The sequence below is a fragment of the Alnus glutinosa genome, chromosome 5 (assembly GCF_958979055.1).
Source record: "Alnus glutinosa chromosome 5, dhAlnGlut1.1, whole genome shotgun sequence".
NCBI classification, from domain to species: domain Eukaryota; kingdom Viridiplantae; phylum Streptophyta; class Magnoliopsida; order Fagales; family Betulaceae; genus Alnus; species Alnus glutinosa.
Window position 1 is genome coordinate 11,815,808 of NC_084890.1, and position 22,412 is coordinate 11,838,219.

General features: G+C 37.1%; 1 long non-coding RNA gene across 1 annotated transcript; it reads left to right on the forward strand.

Annotated features, from left to right (window-relative positions):
• The first annotated feature begins 3,528 nt into the window (after positions 1–3,528).
• LOC133869692 (uncharacterized) lies at positions 3,529–11,159 on the forward strand. The gene is made up of 3 exons (XR_009900499.1): positions 3,529–4,051; positions 9,713–9,972; positions 10,957–11,159. It is a non-coding gene; the product is annotated as an uncharacterized LOC133869692 (long non-coding RNA).
• Positions 11,160–22,412: the final 11,253 nt, after the last annotated feature.

Genomic DNA, 22,412 nt, shown 5'->3' on the forward strand with positions numbered 1-22,412 from the left:
TAAATGCTGCAAGAAAATTGGGCTCAAGCGCGATTGAAATTGGGCTAGAATCCAATGGATCAAACACAAACCATCAAGCCACCAGCAAGAACCCACAACATGGTGAGCTCGAGCGTAATCGTGCTATAGAAATTGGTAGCAAAGCAAAATCAGAAAATGAAAGACTTTCCCTTCTTCCACTTTTCCTCATCTAACAGCTATTATTGATAAAGTCCCACGAACTAACAGTTGTAAATAGGCTCATCTGTTAGCGTTGACCCTCAAACGCTTGTTGGCAGAGTCAATAGCCACATCCCAATTCACCGTATAGATACCTTGTGGTGGATTGTTCCGTTTCATGCACTCTTCCGCCCTTTTCTATGGCTCAGCTATCCCATCCTTGACATTTGCTATTCGTTATTCTTGCGGAACAGTTCACCCTTTTGTAAGCTACCAGTGCCAAATAAGGTGAGGGTGATAAATAGCCGTTAAAATGAAAATGGCCCTGGAGCAAGAGTGTGATAATAGAAAGAAACAAGAATAAGATGAATATTGCATGATTGTTTATAATATATAGAAGAAATGATCAGAGGTAAGAGGATTTCTAATGTACTATAAAACATAATTTCAGTGTTTATCTTATTAGCTATACTTTCGTGCTATAAATGTCTCTTTTTTGGAAAATCTAACATTGTTGTTACTATAAACATATGATTATGAAATTTTATAAATCATTGATATTTATGCTTATTGAGACAGTAGACTCACTTATCCGCCTATTTAAATGTGGTAACCCCATATTTGCTTAGATAATGTTGCAGGTTTGGCGGAAGAGGATTAGAATCTTTTCGCCAGTTTTGGTCATCATGGATGAGGCTACTTATTGCCTCCTTTTGTTGCATTGCTATGTTTAATCTGCTTCTTTCCTATGTACTGCTTTGATTGTTACGTTTTCTTTGATATGTAAGAACACTCTTATATCTGCCAATGTGCCGCCTGTGGAACTTATGTTTAATAAATACACTAGTGTGTATTTATCATATAAAAGCACGATGTTTATTTTTATTTAATTGAGGCTTATAAAACAGTTCTGAAGTGTTATGTGAGGATTACCTATTTTAAAAGAAAAAAATTATTCCGCTACAAGATCTATTATCTTTAATGTAGTAATTCCACGTGTGTAATTAGATATTTGACTTACACCTTGTAGTAATTGCACTCAAGTCTTGATTTCTTAAAAGGTATGTGTCTACTAGTCTAAGAAGGAATTGGAAAAATCCTGACCCTTTCTTCAGATACACGACCACTAGGGGTTCTTACTTGTGTAAATTAGGTCAATCCCAATAAAAGTAATAATCAGTTTGAGGAATGCCCTAAAGGGAAAATAATACTAGCTCCAACAAGCCTATAACACTTGTCATGTCATGACTTATTTTAGGTTACTGTTAATTACAATTAATTCCACTAAATAATTATAATTTCACTCTAGTATTTATTTTTGATATTTCAAATACTCCTAATGACTTCTTATAATTTGTATTTTATCCCACGATTATATTATTTGTAGTCGAATTAAAGTGCTATAAAGACTGCCACTTTAATGCACTACCTCTTAAGCCTAAAGTACACAATTTAATCCATTGATTATTCTTGTACTCTTTGAAATCTCATTTCATTCAATACAAAAGTTTTAGTGACTCCTTAATGAAACACTCAGGCCTAAGATTAAGAATAATCAACTCTATTAAATCTATCTCAAAGGGATGTTTAATGTCGCTTTGATTAAATCTAAAGATTATGGATTCCATCTTGCGGAATAGTGTTCCCAAAATGTTGCATGTGATCACCCAACACACCGAAATTTTGACCATGAAAGATCTCACTCCTAAATTCATCAAAGTAACCTTCACTCCATATTTGAGTTCACATTCCTCTAAGGATTGAGAATCAATGCTATAAGTAGTCATGACTTCAAGTTATTTATATCTACAATCGTTAAGGTAGAATATCAACTCAAATGGTCGGTTTAGTGCATTGCATTCACACCAACATATCAATCAGAAGTCTTCATTTCACATGGTCAAGATAGATCAACATGATTGATAAGTTCTTATTTTATCAAATGGAATGCCAAAATCTATTACCGACTACAAACAATAGTTTATAAGTTAACAAGGTTTATGGTTTAAGATCTTCAGTGTGATAATCTCAATAATACACCTTAAACCATATTCAATACAACTTAAGGACTTATAAGTATCTGATAAATAATAATCAATTAATACATACATATAAACTGTAATATGCCCAATGTTCTTGAAATAATTCAAGAAATAAACAAATTTATTTAATAAACTAAATTCTCATACAAAAAGGAATTGGACTTCGGGGCATAAACCCTAATATTTTTTTTTTCTTCCGATGTTATATTTCATAATGATATTTTTAAATTGTAGTTTAATTTGCATTGCATTCTACCCATTCGTATAGAGTAAACGTCATTTTTCAGTCGAATAGAATAACCTTTTGATTCTACAGAGATGCTTCTTTTAGCAGGTACTTGCTCTTGCACCTTTTGTTGAAGATAGAACTATAGTCACTAAAATGAAATTATCCCTATAGCCTTCGAAATATGTGCTTTCATTTAATATATTTTGTCCTTTTGATAGGATCTTCATATGTTCATACGAATACCAACCTTTCGAGTTTTGATATTTTTTATGCAAATTACTAATTAATTAAATAATAACTTTCTTGGAAACTTCTAACCCAAACTATGAGACACTTGCTTTTTCCCTTTCAACAAATAAAAAATGAAAAAGGGCACTTTATTTTTGATCTATCTTACTCTATCAATTTTTTATTTTTCTTTTTCTTTTTTTTTTTTAAGCAGCTTTCCATTTAAATAAACTTTCTTTATGTAATGTCATGTGACATAGTATTTTGCATTGCTTTAAGTATTGAATCAACATTTATTCCTATCCTTGATCAACTTAATTTACTATATTTATTTCAAATGTTTCTTTATCACTTACAATTTTTTTTTCTTTAAGTTTATTCATTTCCATGAAAGCGTGTGCTTTTCAGTAATAACTTTGATATATATAGTGTCTTTATATAAATGAATTGTATAATTATTTCATTCTAAAAATTATAATATGAATATTTATCATGCATTTCAAATCAATATTTTTAAAACTTTTTGTATAGGTGTCTTGATGTAATATATCATGACTAGAAGATTTCCCCTTCACTTGTCCATTTGAAAGTAATTAAATTCATACCAGTACACTTGTTTTTCAAAAATGCACAAGTTAACATAAAAAAATATTTAAAAACGAATCTTAAAATCCCAACAATACGATATTACTTAACCTAAAAGGCACTTAGCTAGAAAATGGAATAGATCCAAAGGTAACAACTATTAAACAACATTTATTTGAATCAAATTACTTTCAAAATAAATGAATTTCATACAATATATAAGGGCAAAGCAGTAATCATCTTTGATTATACATCAAACTAAAAAGTTTTTAAAGTTGACAAATATTTATGGCTTGCAAATGTATTAGAAAACTTATGCGAGTGATTATAGAATTGCTTATCCTTATTCTCCTAAAAGTGCAAGCTAATGAGCTTGCCTAAATCTCTTTCCATTCCTCATCACCTTCCACACTGCTTCCTTATTTTCATAAACTTGATAGAGTTCAAACTAAAGACATTTTCCCTACCTCTTTTTGTCCCTTTCCACTACCTATCATGTATCCTCACTCCTCTAAACTTGATGAAATTCAAGGAACAATACATACATGCCATGCTAATTAAATTAAACTGTGTGAAATCAAATTGCAACACCGGATGATTGGTTTTCAATTTTGTATTATTTCGGCTTATACAAAATGTTGGTTGAGTCACCATGGAGGAGAGAAGATGACTTATGAGCATTTATTTTGAGTAAAAATTGTGTAAAACATCGACGTGATATTGGGACCTGTTGCAAAGAATGTTATGAAAGGCATTTCAAGACGCGCACAGATGTCGTCTATACACAAAATCCCGAGCATTAGATATGGTAAAGATTTCTTAACTACTCTATATGCTCTCTCTCTCTCTCTTGCACAGCGAAAAGACCCCAAGATCGACTTTCTGAAAACATGGGAAGATCATGCTATTTTAAAAAATTAACAAGAGATGATTGCTTACTTAGTGCATGGCCACTCCTTGCCTATTGAGCAAAAATTCATTTCCTCTTACTTCTCCAATATACACAGCCACGAAAGGGATATTGGGACCATCAGGTCTTGTCCCCAATGCCTAAATATGACGAGAGAGTGGGCTCACATAGTTGTGTTTACAAGAGTGAATAATAAGACTGCATGCACCTCAATTTATAGGATATGATTACTTAGATAGGCAAGAAAACTACTTCCACTAGAAGATTGCAGGGGGCAAGGGCTAGGGTTTTTCCCTAGCTCCTTGCCCCTAGTGATACACGGCCAGCCCATGCGCCAATTCAATTCTATTGGGCTTGGGTTTTATCCCAAGCCTATTCCTTTATTCATGCGCCTAAAACACTGTCTCTCTAGCCCATGTTTTAACAATTAAAAACATTGAGTCCAATTAAAATAGAAGCCTGTCAGCATGGTTAATTTTCTTTAGCTCTGAGACGGACCCAAATGAAAAAAATAAAATTTAGCTTCCAATAGGCTTGTGACACTTGTCATCTCATGACTTGTTACAAGTCACTATTTAATTACAATTGATTCCACTAAACAATTGTAATTGTACTCTAATTTGTATTTTAATTAAATCAATTAATCCCTTAAAAAATCTTAATATTGACTTTTGATTCATTCATGAAATATTCTTTAGTCGAATTAAAGTCAATTAGACTGTCACTTTAATTTAGTACCTTTTAGCCTTAAGTACCTAATTTAATCACATAATTATTCTTGTACTTGTGAAATCTCATTTCACAATGTACATAAGTATTTTAGTAACTCTTACCAAAATATATACCCTCGCTAGGGATTAAGAATAATTACTTTATTAAATCTATCTCAAGGGAAAAAATTTATAATCCACTTAAACAAAGGACTTGGGTCCCTTATTGAGAATGATGCCCCCACTAAGCTACACATGATCATCCAATGCACCGAGAATTTTGGCTGTAGTGAAGGTCTCACTCCTAAATGCATCAAAGTGATCTCCACTTTACATCTAAGTTCGCAATCCTTTCAAGATTTAGAATTAATATCATAAGAAGTCTGTGAATTAAAATTATTCCTTTCAACAATTTTTTAAACATATTACAATGCTCGTGGCTTGTTCAGTGCATTGTATCCACATCAAGACATCAATCCGAAGTCATTACTTTAGATGATCAAGATAGATTATCATGATTGATATATTATAGTCTTCATAAATGAAATACTCAATTCCATTACTAACTGCGATTAATATATTATAAATTGTATTGTTTGTGGTTAAGATCTTTTATGTGATAGTTTTATTACTCACACCATAAACCATATTCAATGTAATTCGTGGACCATTTACATGTACATGATAAATAATTAATACAGTTAACCGTGTAAATAAATCAGGTTCTATGCCATATGCTCATTTAAACAAATCAATGAATAACAACTTTATTCAATACAAACCAAAATGTCTTATAACAACATTTGAGTTTATTTCCAACATCTTTTTCTCTCTCTCTCTCTCTCTCTAGCCATTTGTTGGTCCGCCAAATTGATTGCCTTGAATGCAAAGATGGAAGCCATGTTACAACAACTTGTTTGTTAGAATGCTTATAAATCTTCATATAGCGCAAAAGAAGACTGTTGGAACAAGTGGCTTATATTCTTTCAGGGATGGAGAGTAACACGAAATACTAGTATAGATACGAACGTACAATAAGGTTTTTCTTATAAGTATGTTATGTTGTAACCCTAAATCATGTAGTAATATATAGCCGCATTCCTATAGACGTAGGAACATTGTCGAACCACGTAAATCTGTGTCTCGATTTTCTCTTGCTCTCTCTCTTTTCGATTCCGTATTATTCATCATTGTTGTGCACGGTGACATCAATTGGTATCAGAGCCTAGGTTTCGCAATAGTTGGGGTTGGCACATCTTCTGTGAAATTCAACATAATGAAATTCAATGGAACCGATAACTTTGGGTTATGGCAGAGACATGCCAAGGATTTGTTGATGAAACAAGGAATGGTGAAGGCTTTATATGGGACAAAACCAGATGACATGTCGAACATAGATTGGAAGGAGCTTGAGGTTAAAGCAGTGGCTACTATTTGGCTTTGTCTGGGGATGACGTGATGTATCATGGCATGGACAAAGAATCTCTAGCGGCAGTTTGGTTGAAACTAGAGATTCGGTATATGTCCAAGTCTTTGACGAACACAATCTATTTAAAGCAGCGATTGTACAGCTTGAAGATTGTGGATGCCTCAGATTTGGGCCAACAAATCAATGTGTTCAATCAGGTAATCAACAATTTGAAGAGGGTTAATGTGAAGTTCGAAGACGAAGACAAGGCGTTGATGTTATTGAATTCATTCACAGCTTTTGCTACGTATGAAAATTTGGTTACAACTATGACATGGGGGAAGAAGCCCTTGGAGTTAGAGAACATTACAAGAGCCTTGTGGCTTTTCATCAGAGGAAGAAAGCTAGTGATGACAGTTCTCAATTAGAAGAGCTAGTTGTGAATGGTAACCAGGAGCGTGGAAGAAGCAGTAACAAAGGTGGCTCGAATGGCAAGAATTCTCGATCAAATTCCAAGAAAATGAAAGACATCAACTATTATAAGTGCGGGAATAAAGGGCACATAAAGCGGGACTATCCAGACTGGAAGAAGAACAAGGACGAAAAAAATGAAGTTTCCTCAAGGTCTGTGAACGTAGTGGAGGATGACTCAGACATTGGTGCTGGTGATATGCTTTCTGTTGCATCAAATTCAGAGCATCATGTGGATTCCTGGATTTTGGACTTACCATGTTCGTTTCACGTGACTTCCAACAGAGATTGGTTTGACATCTAAAAGTCAGTTAATTCTGGTATATTTACTATGGGTAATGGTGCACATCGTAAAATTACTAGCATAGGTAATATTAGGATTAAGATGTTTGATGGTGTGATTAGAACGTTAAATGATGTTAGAAATGTACCAAATGTGGAAAACAATCTGATTTCATTAGGTACTTTAGACTCAAATAGTTTTGGTTATAAGTCTAATGGTGGAGTAATGAAGGTGACTAAGGGTGCGATGGAAGTGATGAGAGGGTAGAAAAGTTCAAAGAATACCTACAAACTGGTGGAGAGTACAGTTGTAGGTGGAGTTGCCTCTCTGGAATCTGAATCCGATTTTATTGTTTTGTGGCACATGCGGTTGGGTCATATGGGCGAACGGGGCATGTTGGAGCTTCATAAGAGAAATCTGCTGAAGGGTGTCAAAATGTGGAAGCTTGATTTCTGTAAGTTTCGTGTTCTGGGGAAGCAAAATCGAGTGCAATTCAAGATAGCCACAAACAAGACAGAGGGTATTCTGGATTATGTTGCCTCTAATGTTTGGGAACCAGTGAGGACAGCGTCAAAAGGAGGACATATGTATTTCTTGACTTTTATTGATGATTTTTCTATAAAGGTTTGGGTGTACTTCATGCAACACAAGTCAAAGGCGTTTGCCAAGTTCAGTTGTGAAAAGCTGAAGTAGAGAACCAAAATTTGAGAAATGCTAAGTGCCTCAAGACAGATAATGGTATTGAGTACACAAATGCAAAGTTCAAGAATTTCTATTAGCAGCATGGTATAAAGAAACATTTCATAGTACACATGACACCACAACAAAATGGTGTGGCGGAAAGGATGAACATGTCTATAGCAGAGAAAGCACAATATCCCAGGTTGAGTGCTAGACTTGCAATTATTTTTTGGGTAGATGCAGTGAGTATGAGATGCTACTTGATTAACAAGTCACCGAGGGTAACACTAGATGGTAAAGTTGCAGAAGAGGTGTGGACTGGTAATGAGGTAGATTACTTTGGTTTGAGAGTATTTGGTTGTTCACTCTATGTGCACATACCTAGTAAGGAACGATCAAAGCTTGATTCGAAGTCTAGACAATGTGTCTTTCTCGAATATGAGAAATGGGCTAAGGGTTATAAGTTTTGAAATCCGAAGGCAAACAAGGCGGTGATCAGTGGAGACGTGGTATTTGATGAAAATTCCATACAAGGTGGTAATCAGTGGAGACATGGTATTTGATGAAAATTCCATGTTGAAGAGTACTCAAGTTGAAGAGAAGCAGGTGCCAAAAAGTAGTAGTAGTGATAAGCAGGTGGTGCAGGTATAGTTAGAGACTCCTGTGCAGGACAACATTTCTCAAGGTACAAGGACCTCTACTTCAGGAGTTGAGGAGCACCACACTATAGCCACAGATAGACCTAGACTCACCAGCCATGTACGGTTATGAAAGCATGGCTTCTTATTCTCGTCATCGGCAGCGGAGATCTTACTACTTTTGAAGAGGCTGTCAATAGCCACGAGAAGAGCAAATGAGTGGGTGCTATGGCGGAGGAGATGGAGTCTCTACATAAGAACTAGTCGTGGAATTTGGTGGTGCTTCCAGAGAGGAAGAGGGTGTTATTACCGTGCACAACAATGATTAATAATATAGAACCGAAAGAGAAAGAGTAAGAGAAAATGGAGAGGCAAATTTATGTGATCCGAAAATGTGCCTACGTCCACAAAAGTACGACTATATTTCACTATATGATTTAGGGTTACAACATAATATATTTATAAGAAAACCCTAAATACGGTACAAGGTATTTAAGAAGGAAAGCATGCAAGTCACATATCTTTTTATGCCAATCATATAATGCAACATTCTCAAGAATTTTTCGCATCAATATAAAGAATATTTTTTGTTAAAGGTATGTTACTAGATAGAAAGACATTAAATTATGAAATGAAAAATTAAGAAATTATGATCTAACGCTTTAAATGGACGGGTGAGATGATGATTACTTAAAGGCTTTGGCTATTCTGTATCCATGCCTAGTTATACCACAAGAGTAATAAACTTTTATGTTTTTTCTTTTTTCTTTTTTCTTTTCATGTCATTTGCACATTAAGTATAATTTTTATCTAGTTGACCTTCTACTTAACTCGATGCATGTTTTTACATGTTCTTCACTAATCACTTTATTTATTAAGCTGCATTTTACATTTAAAGCATGTTATGGTTACATATTCATATGGAGGATTCTCAGGAAATGTGCTAGAGCAAGACATATTAGATATCAATTCTTAATTATCCCTTGTTTTAAATAATATTGTTTTTAGTTGTGGAATACTGTTAAACCAGGATGCTATACTATATGATTTGATATCCTCGTGTTTTTGAGTTTTTAAATTGGACCAGTGTGCACCCAAAACTATGTAATTTGGTAGTTCAATTTTATATGGGATTCATTGGTCTAGTTTATTTTTGGAGATTTTAGAGTTACTTGCCGGTGCATTGAAACCTAAAAAACAATATATTGTTTGTAGAAAAAATTAAATAAATACTTCTTATTATTACAACATACAATATGATGAGTACCAAATATTGTATATTTGGACCCCTTGATTTACATTAGTTAGACCTTTAGCCTTGTTATTTTCTGATGCTTTGGTTAGTTTTTGTGTTTTTATGTTTTGTAGGTCAATAAGTGAGGAATGGCAAAATTCATGTGGAATTGCTTGGAAAATTCGGAAGTTCTGAAGAACTCGATCGATCGATCGAATTTTTCCCGAAGTCGATCGATCGAAAATTTCCAGAACTTACTTTTGCAGAAGCGCGCCAGAACACCCAATCAGGAGCTTCTCCATGACAAAAAGTAGTTCTCCCTCTGATTTTCGCAGCAGAACACGCTGGTTTCGTGACCTTGGTTGTCTCTAGCAAGAGAGGAACCCTAGAAGAGGTTAGAGGAGTCATTTTACATGGGTTTCTAGCCTTAATTTCCTTCTATAAAAGCCATAGCCATGCCTCCTTGTTAGAGAGTTCAGAGAATAGTAGCTAGGTTTAATTTCGTTCATTTCAAAGTGTACTTCAGTAGCTTTTGTTCTTAGACACTTTCTCTTTGAAAAGCTTTTCTTTTATTTCCATGTTTGTTCTTCATGTTCTTGTGGTGTTCTTAGCCATGGAAGGCTAGTAACCTTAACTAAAGTTGAGGATGAAACCTTTCCATTGATGACACTCACACTCTTGTTATACTACTTGCACATTTGATGATATATCATATTTGATATTCAAGTTCCATTCATTTAAATGCTTTATCTTTTGCAATGAATGTGGTTGTTGGTAGATATAGGACATTTAATGTGTTTCAACCGATGGACACATTGTTTTATCGGTTTGAATGATGATATCCATTGTGATTTGTTCACTAAATGGATACATTGGATGATTTGATTTCAAATGGGTACTCTTTGTGATTTATCTTTGAGTTGGATTCATTTAATAGTTCTAAGGTTTATGGTTGAGAAACTTGAATGACACCCTAAGCTTAATGTTCTTTGGGTGTTCAAGTGGAAACCAAGAGTGTGAGTTGTTGGATTTGGTTTGGTAGATTCCTTAGCCTTAGTTCCTTTTAATTTGCATATTTCATTCATCTCTTTTATTTAGTCTTTTGTTCTTTAATCAATCCTCAAACCTTTGGAACTATGTTAAAATGAGGTTGATTAAACAAGACACCAATATTTGACCATTTCCCTGTGGATTCGACCTCGCACTTGCACACACTATATTGCAAACGATTCGTGCGCTTGCGAGTACTCATTAAAACACACATCAAGTTTTTGCCGCCGTTGCCGGGGAAATTGGTTCAAAAATCGGTTTTTGTTTGATTGATTTTGTTTTTCTACTAGTTAGATAGATTTTTGTTTCTCCCGGATCTGTTCTGCAGCTTCTGCAACTTACTGGGTACCCCGAAGAATCGATCGATCGAAAATAAATTCGATCGATCGAGTTAGCATCTGCCTAATATAAAGTCAATCGATCGAAAATATATTCGATCGATCGAAATAGACTTCGATCGAACGAACTTTCTGCACAGCAGCAGCTCGGAACAAGGTGAGTATCTCTGTTCCAGTACTTCTTTTAGTCCATTTTGTCCATTTTTGTTCATAATTTCTTTGTGTTTAATAGTATTTTGCTGTTTGTTTAATTTTCTTTTAGTTCATTATAATTTAGTTCAAATTCTGTGTAGTTTGTGTTTCATATTACCCTCAATTTGTCTTACTTTGTTCTAACACAAAAGATAAAAAAAAGAAAAAAAAAAAAAAAAAAAAAAAAAAAAGAGTTTATGTTCTATTTTTGTTCCTGTTTCTGTTCCTGCAACATTTCAAATATTCAATCGATCTACTACAATTTCGATCGATCGACCTCAACTCAGAAGGCAGCTCCTACATAAGATCAGTAGCATAAATTTTTACCAAAAATTCTTTTTGGTCCCAATTTGTAAGTATTCTTATTTTTACTTTTGCTGCTATCTTTGTGTAAATTGTATGCATTTTTGTTAGTCTTTACCTTTTTATCTTAGTTGTGTTATTTTTCTTTTGATAAAAAAAAAAAAAAAAAAAAAAAAAAAAAAAAAAAAACATTTCTTGCTAGTGTGGGTCTACTTAGCTATCTAAAGGCAATAACAAGGTGAATTCTGGCAAGGAAAGGTCTTGGGATTTAAGTGTGTCCAATGTAACCCCCCTCACCTACCTGGGAACTAGCCTAGATTGTACTTTGGAGAACTTTGCTCCCCATTAGCAAATTCTTTTCTTTATTTTTGTTTGTCTTTTGGTTAAACATTTGTGTATGCTTGGTGTATGCTTGGTAGAAGATCTTTGAACTTAGACTTGACATCTTTAGATCCCGAAATTGAAAGAACTCTTAGGAGACGGTTTAGAAATTCTGTTGAAATGGGAGATAACATGCATGCGGATGAGAATGAGAGGAATCGGGGAGAAAACGTTGATCATACTAGAACACTTAGGGATTTGTTTGCACCCGTTGCAACAAATTCTCTTTCGTGTATAGTGTTACCCCCAACCAATGCCACTCACTTTGACCTCAAATCTCATGTCATCCAACTCCTACCCGCATTCCATGGCTTGGACCTCGAAAATCCTTATAGCCATGTGAAGAAATTCAAAGACATCTGTGCCACCTTCAAATTTCAAAATTTTTCTGAAGAGTACGTGCATCTTAGGCTTTTTCCTTTCTCACTCCATGATAAAGCCAAGGCATGGTTGGATTCAAACATGCCTGGTTCCATCACTTCTTGGGAGAACTTGCTAAACAAGTTCTACAACAAATTCTTCCCCATGTCCAAAGTCAATGAGTGTAGGAAGGAGATAAGCTCATTTACTCAAGAAGAAGATGAGAAATTTTCTGAGAGTTGGGAGAGATTTCAAGATATGTTGATTAAGTGCCCTCCACATGGATACGAGAAGTGGAGACTCATGCAATTTTTCTATCAAGGATTAACTCAATCCAACCGTAGCATGATCGAGTCGATGAACGAAGGTGCATTTCTGAGTTTGACGGGAGAGGAGGCGTATAGGACCTTATATCAGTTATCTGACAATTCCCAACAGTGGGATTTTTCAAGCTGTTGAGATAAAGCTGCTCGCATTCAGAAGAAGGGAGGCATCTACGAGGTTAAGGAGGATGTAGAATTAAAAATGAAAATAGATGCTCTCACAAAGAAGGTCGAAGCCCTAGTTGTTAGCAAATCCATCAGTGCTGCCAACCCATTCCACGTTGATTGTTGTTCCATCTGTGCTAGTCCCATGCACTTAGCACAGACTTGCCCATCTTTGCCAGCTTTTGTCAAATCACCAATGGAGCAAGTGAACGCTTTCAACGACTATAGGAAGCAAGCCAATGGACCTTTTTCCGAGACCTACAATCCAGGGTGGCGAAACCACCCTAATTGCTCACGGAAGCAGAACCAGCCTATGACTCAAGGGGGAGTCCCTCACCAATCCCACACTCAATACCCCCCTGGATTTCATCAGCCGGTTCACCATCAAAGCCGTCCCTCCCAGCCAGCACCGACATACCAAGCCCCTGCTCAATCTTCTGCCTCTTCTTCACAATCTTCTTTGGAAGACACTCTTAAGGCCTTCATCCAGCTCACAGGCCAATCCATCAATGACGTGAAGAATGCTACCATGGTGAACACTCAAGCTATTGCTAAGATGGAGACCCAGATCGGGCAAATTGCTAGTCACCTGGGGGAGAGAGAGAAGGGAAAGCTCCCTAGTCAGCCTGTGCCAAATCCAAAGTTGCAGTTCCATGAGGGAAGTTCGTCAAATGCAGTGCATGGGTTGGAGCATGTGCAAGCTGTTGTCACACTGAGGTCAGGGAAACAAGTAGACAACCAAGTGGTTCACCCTGAGGAGAACCCTGCTGCACAAGAAGGACAAGGAAGCAGGAGCGTGGAAAAGAGAGATACCGAGCCATCTCCATTAGCTCCGACCATAGAGACTCCTCCTAGGTCGTTCATACCTAAGACGCCATTCCTTGATAGTCTTCTCGTGCCAAAGAAGGGAGGAAAATTTGAGGACATTCTGGAGGTGTTCAAGCAAGTACAGATTAACATCCCGTTTCTTGATGCCATCCAGCAAGTTTCGTCTTATGCCAAATTCTTGAAGGATTTGGTAACTGTAAAGCGGAAAACCAATGTCCCGAAAAAAGTTTGCTTGATCGAGCAAGTCAGCTCAATCCTCCAGTGTAGGCTGCCTATCAAGAATAAGGACCCCGGATGTCCTACTATTTCCTGCACAATAGGCATCAGCCACATTGAGAAGGCACTGCTAGACCTTGGAGCCAGTGTCAATCTCCTACCCTATTCAGTTTACCTGCAATTGGGGTTAGGAGAATTGAAGCCCACCTCCATGACACTGCAGTTGGCTGACCGATCAGTTAAGATACCACAGGGAATAGTGGAGGATGTTTTGATTAAAGTGGACAAGTTTTATTTCCCCGTGGATATTATAATGCTAGATACTGAGCCGGTACAGAACATTGGAGTTCAAATACCGGTGATCCTCGGGCGACCATTCTTAGCTACGACTAACGCCCTGATCAACTGTAGGACGGGGGTAATGAAGATCTCCTTCGGCAATATGACAATAGAGCTGAACATCTTTGACATCAACAAGAGGCCGAGGGAATGCGATGAGATCGGAAGTGCCTGCTTGATTGAGGAGATCATCGAGGAAGAATCAAGCACCAAAGACCCCCTGGAGGCATGCTTTGCTCAGTTCGGAAAGGATCTAGACTTGGATGCGTTACTTGAGCAAGCAAATGCCGTTTTAGAGTTTGCTCCTCTGGAGAGCAAGGAAGAAGAGGAGGCAACAATACCTGAGCCTCCTAAGAAGGAACTTAAGCCCCTGCTGGACAATCTTAAGTATAAATTCCTCGGTTCAGCCGAAACTCTGCAGGTAATCATAGCTTCAGATCTTCATGTTGGTCGGGAGGAGAAGTTGCTAGACGTTTTGAGAGAGCACAAAGAAGCTATAGGCTGGACCATAGAAGATATTAAGGGAATCAGCCCTTCGGTGGTTATGCACAAGATACATCTGGAGGAAGACACCAAACCATCGAGGGAGCCACAGAGAAAGTTAAACCTGACCATGAAGGAAGTCGTCAGAGGAGAAGTAATCAAGTTGTTGGATGCTGGCATCATCTACCCAATCTCTGACAGCAAATGGGTGAGCCCCATTCATGTCGTGCCCAAGCGAGCTGGAGTAACGGTCGTGCAGAACAAGGAAGGCAAGTTGGTCCTAACTCGAGTACAGTCTGGATGGAGAGTCTGCATCGACTACCGCAAGCTGAACACCGCCACCAGGAAAGATCACTTTCCTCTTTCGTTCATTGATCAAATTGTGGAGCGGTTGGCCGGGCACAAGTATTACTGTTTTTTGGATGGTTATTCTATATATAACCAGGTCCCTGTGGACCCTGAAGACCAAGAGAAGACGACCTTCACTTGTCCGTTCGGGACGTTCGCCTACCGACGCATGCCCTTTGGCTTATGCAATGCACCCGCTACTTTTCAGCGGTGCATGATCAGCATCTTTTCTGACATGGTGGAGCGTTTCCTGGAGGTATTTATGGACGACTTCTCGGTTTTCGGGTCATCTTTTGAGGAGTGTTTGCACCACCTCACGTTAGTCTTGGTGAGGTGTAAAGAGAAGAACCTGGTACTCAATTGGGAGAAGTGCCACTTTATGGTACAGCAAGGAATTGTGCTCGAGCACGTCATCTCTCGTCGGGGGATAGAAGTAGACAAGGCGAAGGTAGAACTGATATCCAACCTTCCGCCCCCACGAACGGTGAAAGAGGTTCGCTCTTTTCTGGGCCATGCATGATTTTATCGGCGATTCATCCAGGATTTCAGCAAGATCGCCCGGCCCTTGTGCAAACTGTTTGTGAAGGAGGCCCCTTTCATTTTTGACGAGGACTGCAAGAAGGCATTTGGGGCCTTAAAGGCAATTCTGACATCCACACCCATCATTCGGCCCCCGAGCAGGGGTACACCTTTCGAGATCATGTGTGACGCGTCAGATTACGCCGTTGGAGCTGTGTTGGGGCAGCGCATTGACAAACTTCCCCACGTCATTTATTATGCAAGTCGAACTCTAAATGACACCCAGCTGAATTATTCGACCACTAAGAAGGAGCTGCTGGCAGTCGTATTTGCTCTGGACAAGTTTCGATCCTACCTACTAGGATTGAAAGTCATCATCTACTCGGATCACGCGGCATTGAAGTATCTTTTCTCCAAAAAGGATGCTAAATCTCACCTCATCCGGTGGATTTTGCTCTTACAAGAGTTCGACATTGAGATTTCGGACAAGAAGGGTTTCAAAAACGTGGTGGCTGATCATCTCTCGAGGATAACCGTGGACTTCATGGAAGAAGCCGTCCCCATCTCTGAGACCTTCCCCGATGAGCAGTTGATGCATACTGCTCATGCTCACTCACCATGGTTTGCTGACATAGTGAACTATCTTGTCACCAGTCAAATGCCTTTGCATTGGGGGCGGCAAGATAAGTCCAAATTCATGTCCGTGGTGAAGAATTTTTTCTGGGACGATCCTTACTTGTTCAAGTATTGTCCCGATCAGATCATTAGGAGATGCATTCCCGAGCCCGACCAATCCAATGTCATCTCCTTCTATCATGATCATGCCTGTGGAGTCCACTTCAGTACAAAGAAGACTGCTGCAAAGATTTTGCAGTGCGGTTTTTACTGGCCGACCATCTTTCAAGACGCTCACACTTATTGTGTTTCATGCGAGCGCTGTCAGAAGCTAGGGAGTATTTCACGCCGAAATATGATGCCCATCAACCCGATTCTTATTGTTGAGATCTTTGATGTATGGGGCATTGATTTCATGGGACCTTTCCCACTTTCCTTCGGCTATCTGTACATTCTGGTTACAGTGGAGTACGTGTCCAAATGGGTGGAGGCGGTTGCCTGCAAGACCAATGACCACAGATTTGTGGTTCAGTTTTTAAAAGACACTATATTTGCTCGTTTTGGTACTCCTCGAGCAATTATTAGTGATGGTGGAAAGCATTTCTGCAACCGATTTTTTGAGCAGCTGATGAAGAAATATTGCATCACGCACAAGGTTGCCACTTCCTATCACCCTCAGACAAGTGGACAAGTGGAGGTTTCAAACAGAGAGATCAAGAGGATTTTAGAGAAGACGGTGAACCCGTCAAGGAAAGATTGGTCTCTCCAGTTGAACGATGCATTATGGGCGTACCGGACAGCTTTCAAGACGCCGATTGGCATGTCACCTTACCGTATAGTGTACGGAAAAGCATGCCATCTGCCTATGGAGTTGGAGCACAGAGCCTACTGGGCCATTAAGCAACTGAATTTCGATCTCACAAAGGTTGGCTCACAAAGGAAGCTCTAACTCAATGAATTGGAAGAGCTGAGGAACGATGCTTATGATTGTACTAGGATGTACAAAGCACGGATGAAGAAGGTTCACGACCAGAACATATTGAGGTGATTTTTTGAGCCCGATCACAAAGTCCTTCTTTACAATTCATGTCAGCATCTGTTTCCAGGGAAGCTCCGATCTCGATGGACAAGCCCTTTCATAGTTCGATCAGTGTCTTCTTATGGGGCAATTGAGATTGAGGATCCAAAAAATGGCAACACGTTCAAGGTGAACGGGCAACGACTGAAGCCATTTTTGGAGTTACAGAGCTCGGAGGTTGAGACGACTCTTTTAGAGGATCCGAGTTACTCGGAGTGATTGTCGTCAGGATGGAAAGTCTGGCTGAAGACTGAAAACTTAGCGCTTGTGGGAGGCAACCCTCATCATTTTTCCTTATCATTTGATTTTATTTCTTGTGTTTTAGTTGTGATTTTTAGGACAGTGTCTGTCATTCAAGTTTGGGGGAGCACTTCTCTTGCAGTGTGCCCAACTTGTATCACCATTTTGGTATTGTATCTCTAGCCACATTGGGGACAATGTGTCATTTTAGTTTGGGGGTGGGGTAGACATTTCTATCTGTTTTCATTTAATGTTTGCTTTGTTAATACTCGTTAATATATATATACCTTATTGTTAGTTGAGCATGGTTACATCTTACTATGGTTTGCATCTCATTGGTTTGTTTAACATGTTGAATTTTGCATATCATTAAAATCTGAGATCTTTTGACTCATCTTTGGATTAGAGAGACTTGACATGTTTAAATTGTTTATCACAAGCACATTAGCATTGTTTCTGTGGGGTATGAGATTTGAATTAAAAATTATGTGTCTTGAGATTTGTAGGATGACTTGTTGATGAAACCTTGACTTATTGTTAAAAAAAAAAAAAAAAAAAAAAAAAAAAAAAAAAAAAAAAACTGCTTAGAATAATATCACCAATTTGACTTCTCATTGAGTAACCGGGCCCCTTGCCTCATTAAGCATTGGGTGTTCGCGTAAAAAGATTAGAATTTCAGCTTGGATGTTTGTTTGGCTAGTTTGACTTCGTAGCCTTTTTGACTTAAGTAATTAAGCCCTTAGGGATGTTTTTACATCTAGTGCCCTAAAACCATCTGGTTTGGGAGTCACTGGCCCAACACTCGTTACATGGGTCAATTAGAAAGCTTAATGTAGTCAAGCATTGCATAGCCAACACAAAAATAATAAATAAATAATAATAAATGTAAGATAAGCCTTGGTTATTTGATGGAAGTCCTGCGAATTTTTGGATATATGTGCTTTGAGGAAAATCGAAACCACATGACTCTATGTTATTCACACCTTACACTTTTGAACATGTGTTGCCTCAATTTTCCATCTATGAGTTGATCGATTTTTGATAACATGATAGTATGATATTCATTTTGTTAAATATACTCATGATGTGTGAACCATGTGTTTGAATGATGATTTTTGCTCAATTGATAATTCAGTACTTCAATGTTTGTGGGTATCATTTCTGGCAAACCCTCACGAGACTTCACTCGTCCACTAGGAAGTCCTAGGGGTTTAAAAGGCTTGTTGCATATGCTAAATACAATCGTTTCTCCCACGAAAGAGGATTTATGTTTCATGCTTTGATTTAGTTTTTCATTTTGTTTTACTAAGGGACTAGCAAAATGTAAGTTTGGGGGTATTTGATGAGTACCAAATATTGTATATTTGGACCCCTTGATTTACATTAGTTAGACCTTTAGCCTTGTTATTTTCTGATGCTTTGGTTAGTTTTTGTGTTTTTATGTTTTGTAGGTCAATAAGTGAGGAATGGCAAAATTCATGTGGAATTGCTTGGAAAATTCGGAAGTTCTGAAGAACTCGATCGATCGAACTTAAATTCGATCGATCGAATTTTGCTCGAAGTCGATCGATCGATAGAAAATTCCCAGAACTTGCTTTTGCAGAAGCGCGCCAGAACATCCAATCAAGAGCTTTTCCATGACAAAAAGCAGTTCTCCCTCTGATTTTCGCAGCAGAACACGCTGGTTTCGTGACCTTGGTTGTGTCTAGTAAGAGAGGAACCCTAGAGGGGGTTAGAGGAGTCATTTTACATGGGTTTCTAGCCCTAATTTCCTTCTATAAAAGCCATAGCCATGCCTCCTTGTTGGAGAGTTCAGAGAACAGTAGCTAGGTTTAATTTCGTTCATTTCAAAATGTACTTCAGTAGCTTTTGTTCTTAGACACTTTCTCTTTGAAAAGCTTTTCTTTTATTTCCATGTTTGTTCTTCATTTTCTTATGGTGTTCTTAGTCATGGAAGGCTAGTAACCTCAACTAAGGTTGAGGATGAAACCTTTCTATTGATGACACTCACACTCTTGTTATACTACTTGCACATTTGATGATATATCATATTTGTTATTCAAGTTTCATTCATTTAAATGCTTTATTTTTTGCAATGAATGTGGTTGTTGGTAGATATAGGACATTTAATGTGTTTCAACCGATGGATACATTGTTTTATCGGTTTGAATGATGATATCTATTGTGATTTATTCACTAAATGGATACATTGGATGATTTGATTTCAAATGGATACTCTTTGTGATTTATCTTTGAGTTGGATTCATTTAATGGTTCTAAGGTTTATGGTTGAGAAACTTGAATGACACCCTAAGCTTAATGTTCTTTGGGTGTTCAAGTGGAAACCAAGAGTGTGAGTTGTTGGATTTGGTTTGATAAATTCCTTAGCCTTAGTTCCTTTTAATTTGCATATTTCATTTCATCTCTTTTATTTAGTCTTTTGTTCTTTAATCAATCCTCAAACCTTTGGAACTAGGTTAAAATGAGGTTGATTAAACAAGACACCAATATTTGACCATTTCCCTGTGGATTCGACCTCGCACTTGCACACACTATATTGCAAACGATTCGTGCGCTTGCGAGTACTCATTAAAACACACATCAGAATGTTAAATATGAATAAATATTTATACATAATATTATATTTACTTTCACATTTTCACTATCCATATTTTACATATTCAAAAATAATATACTTTTATCGAATAAGCTAAATGGGCTCACTATGGGTTCCCATTTGGGTTGGATCTATTAGAACTCAAAGTTCAACATCTCTCACTTACACATAGTGGGCAAAGTCTAACCGTTCATCTCTATCATCAAAGCAATGAAAGGCTCTATTCATTTGTGTTAATATATCGTGTGACCTACTAGTTCACTTACATTAAAAAATACGTTTTCAAGAGAACTATACCAAATTCCTTCTAGACCAACATAGCACATCTTGTTGAAAAAAATATATGGCTCATCATGCCCTATTATTGAGTTATATTGGACTAAGAATCTTTAATCCCAGTTTCAACTCAGAGCTAGCTCAATCCCAAAATAGTAATGCGGCCATGATTATATCACGAACTCCAAGAAGTGACATAATTGCCTCAATCTGACATAGAAATGTAGCAACTCAAAGCTATTTTTTTCTCCCTTAAAGTCATCTTCCCAATTCACCAAAAATTGCTTCAATAAGATATTTGTAGAAAGTGTTATTCCCAAAAAACTAACTGAGTGTTTGTTTTTATCTACAGCTTTTGTTTCCAAATTAGGTCTCTAAATAAAAACCTGTACTTACAGCATATTATCACATATTCTTTATTTGCATTGAAAAATTTTAATGTCTTCGACCTCTAAATAACTCTCTATTGATCTTGGACTTTGAATTTTCTTAAATGGTTGAAATTCACTTACTTTAGCGGGTTGGTCCAATATCTATCAACTTTAGGCCTCTAGTTAAACTTGACTCTTTCTCATGGATCTTGAACTTTTCTTCTTTTATTTATTTATTTATTTAATTCAATGGGATTGAATTGAACTTCTATAAGAAAAAATAAACATAATAAGTTTCTTGAATAAGTATTTGCATATAGAATTAATAAATTTTATGAATGCACCACTTTAATATTAAAAATGTGTACTACACATAGGGCTAACAACTTTTGACATAGCTCGCAAACCTGAAATGAAATTAAAGGGTTAGGGTTTAGTATAATCGGGTTTAGCTCACTACTGAGTCAAGCCACTTGACCCATTTAATAAAAAATTTAATCATGGGTGTGACGACCCAGTTGAATACAATTTTTTTTTTTCTTAAACGGATCATTGTAGTGACATGACTGCACACCATGAACCCAATCATCACAATAACATGTACACACCTAATAGCATCTCATAACATGAGTTAATCACATCAGGGATTATACGTAACAGCGGAAACTTTTAAACGCATAAGAATGAGATACATATACGACATCCAGAGTTGATATAAACATCTATGTTATAAAGCTTTAACATTGCATCATTTAATACATACAAAAAAAGTGGCTATACAAAATTGTCACAAGAGACATAAGCCAATATACATAATGAGTGTATCAATATAATAATGATGATGTACAAAAAAGATAGACTAATACATGCTAGTCTAAACAAAAAGATGTGACACCCCACGACCTCAATTGTAGTAGCCCCAGTAATAGGCCACAGAATCTATGCAATCGCGAAGACCCACGATAGCATAAGCAAAAATAAGTGAGTCAACAAGCACTGATTTTTCACAATAAGCCAACTTCACTTTCTACCAAGTGTTTACAACATCATCTACTACTGGTTTGAGATCTCTTTTAAAACATTATGTAGCTGATGAAGTAAACATCGTAGTCATGAAAATCCATAGAACTTACCATTTAGCTAAGAGAGTATAAGCCCATTCATCTTTCCACTTGAATCGTACGCATACTAACTCATCTAAATTGCAATGTAACTCTTTACATATATTTATCATACCTATCAGTTATGCAAGTATACATGCCGCCACGAATTATGGCAAAGAACAAGCATACGTGCACATCTAAGCGTAAAAGTATAAACTATCATATACATTATAGTTTTGACCGTATAGATATGCTCTGTTCCATTCAAACACACATGTATACTGGCACATCTAGCGTAAACCCTCATAAATAAAATCATATACCAAACATAAAACATGCATCATCCATGTTATCTTTCCATTTCTTTTTATTTTTGTTTAATGCAATAATGGGTGAGGCTTTCCCCCATTGAGGACTTTCTCATTTGTCACCCAACCTTTTTGTAGGGAAGATGTGGCTAACCCCCAACAACAACTTTTTCATTTTTTATCGTTCATTAAACATTTCGTTTTATCATTCATCTTATCGTTGCCTTCCTGACGAATGGGGCTCACCCCCATCAAGGAGTTTCTCTTATTTCATCAGATCTTTAGCCTTTAACCTTTTCTTACATGTCTCATGTCATCATACATTTCCTTCCCCATATACATGTTCATGATGCGTGTTATATCATACTTTCATTTACTTTC